The sequence below is a fragment of the Copadichromis virginalis genome, linkage group LG7 (assembly GCF_057382275.1).
Source record: "Copadichromis virginalis isolate Kocher_CV1m ecotype Utaka linkage group LG7, C_Virginalis_male_GT1.1, whole genome shotgun sequence".
Classification (NCBI taxonomy): domain Eukaryota; kingdom Metazoa; phylum Chordata; class Actinopteri; order Cichliformes; family Cichlidae; genus Copadichromis; species Copadichromis virginalis.
In genome coordinates, this window is record NC_140624.1 from 43,755,011 (window position 1) to 43,757,555 (window position 2,545).

Below are 2,545 nucleotides of genomic sequence, written 5' to 3' on the forward strand. Positions count from 1 at the left end.
ATTGTCTGTAACCAAGCAACCCAAAAATCCAGACTTTTTTTCCCTGTCAGCAGAAACAACTTCGGATTTTTACCATTTTTAATTTGAAACATGAAAGTGATGAAACATTGACACTATCCAAGGATATCTGGTTCATCTCAGCACTCTAGCCTTGACAAAATATTTCCCCCATTGAGAGTCACCACCCAAACACGTCCTTGACTCTTTGTGCAAATAACAAATCACTTAAAAATAAAAGGAGGGGCGTGGGGGGGTGTTTGGAAACCTTGGTCCTAGTAAACCAAACCAAGCAGATCGGTCTGAGCTATATTGTGTGACAAGAACACAGCAGGTTCACTTGCTCTCTCACAGCCCCGGCTTTGTTTACATTCTCCTGGAACGGGGATCTGGAAGTGTTTGGCTCAGCTCTGCACTCACTGGGAACTATCAGACAATTCACATTTTAAACTATTTTGATATCAGCTCTGTAGAGAGTTGCTGTTTCCCTGAGAACACGACCTGCCTCTGGGCTCTGGGGCCTGCTACACCACCAGAAGAATAAACAGTAAGAGCGAGAGAGGAGGGCGGGGAAAAAAACAGAGAGGCTGATGGGAAGAGAGAGAGTGCGCACTGTGGATATATTTCTATAAAAAAAAAATATTAAAAAATATAATCTTATGAATGGAGACAACAGTGTGAATACAACATGCAGATATTGGTGACTTATTAAAAAAACCAGAATCAGCATAATAGAGGTTTTCTGTTGAGTAGTCGGTTCTTATGTTGAGGTTAAAGGTGATGGAGTAAGAGGGGAAACCTTCAGCCTGTGTTAATTAGGTAAGTAGTTGTGCTTTAGCCTGCACATACATCGCCCAAAGCAGTTTGTGGATATGTTTATGTGCACCTATAGCGGGGGGGAAAATAAAAGAGGGTACTCACCACCATCACCAGTGTAAAAAGTATCTCAGGATAAACCATGTCAACAGATGGGGCACTGTAATGTGTGGTTACACTGAATGAAATGTAACGAGTTCTTCTAAAAGTGTGACTGAATATTACTGGAAACATCTGGGACAATGTAAAGCTAGCAGACTATAAAAGAATAACATGAAAATGTTACATAGGCTATTAAACAATTAACTCTCTGAGGTCTAGGTCATATGCCCAACATAGCCCCATATATAAGGCTAAACAAAAATCTTTAACTTTTATAAATCTTATAATAGCCACACATTAAAAAATGCTGTCTGCATTTAAATTAAATAACCTGCAGTGGTGAACCTATTTTAAACTATATCATTTACATTTAAAATGTTCAATACATTTATAAAATGCAGACATAAGAGCTTTGGCACAGAATAAACCATGGTTTTTAAAAGTAAAGAGTATATAAGGTTACTTAGACCAGCTACAGGATTAAGGATGTGGATTTATAACACAGATTCCATCATATATATCTCATCTGCTCCTTTTCTGCCTAATAAGTAAAGCCCCTTTTCATGCATTTAATACATGATGATGACATTAAGCTGTTTCTTAAACTGTTTAGTACTATGTTCTTTGATTGTATGGTGTTGGTCCAACCTTATTTTGCCAGAGGCTTCTTCCTGTTAAAAGCAAGTTTTGCCTTCCCACTGTCGCCAAGTGCTTTCTCTTAGAGGGTTGTGTGACTGTTGTTGTTTTTTTTAATAACATAGGGTCTTTACCATGCAATATTAAGCAGCTTATGAATTGAACTAAATAATAACATGACATAACTCAATGATATAATAGTTATCATTATTATATTGATCATTAATAATAACTTTGAGGCACTGAACATTATAGTCTTTATTACGCTAATGAAATGGATTTGCTTAAAACACAGAAATGCTTTAAATATACTTGCGTGAAACAATAGATAGGTAACTATTATATCTGTCATTGTCTGACAGTTTCAGGAACAAATTAACTTGCCTATTCCTGTGCAGCTGTGTTTTGTTGTCCCAGATGTTGAAGCATTCTCCCCTTTACAACACTGCATAATTTAAAAAATGAATAACGATCCAGAAATCCAGGCAGGAACTGTCTGCGTCGAAGTGCCTGTGTTTCCTTAAATGCTATTAAAGCTGACACACACACATTGCTAATTGTAAGTCAGCAGTGTGGCTCATATGTGTCACTTGTTTCCTTTGAAACTGTGATTTACAGTGTTTGCTGTAATTTCATGTGACAGACTGAACAAAAACCAAATGCCACAAGCTGTTTTATAAAGTGTTTGTGTTGCTTTCTTTGCCTTTTGTCTTTCCCATTTCAGCACTTCAGAATAAGTAGGCCTACTTAAAACAACCTTCGAGCCAATCAGCAACCCCAACTTCTCCCCTTCAGGTTTGAATGACCTATTAGCCAAATGTGTTTATTCAGTGTTTAGTCACTATTACCCTCGGTATGATCCCTGCACTAAAGGGCTAATGGCTGAAAATTTCCCCCCAGCCTGACTTCAACGTAAAATAATTGATCGCATGTGAGCGCAACTGGCACGCGTTCCCTCTTGTTTTCCTAAAGAGGTGATATCATGCGGTCAGGC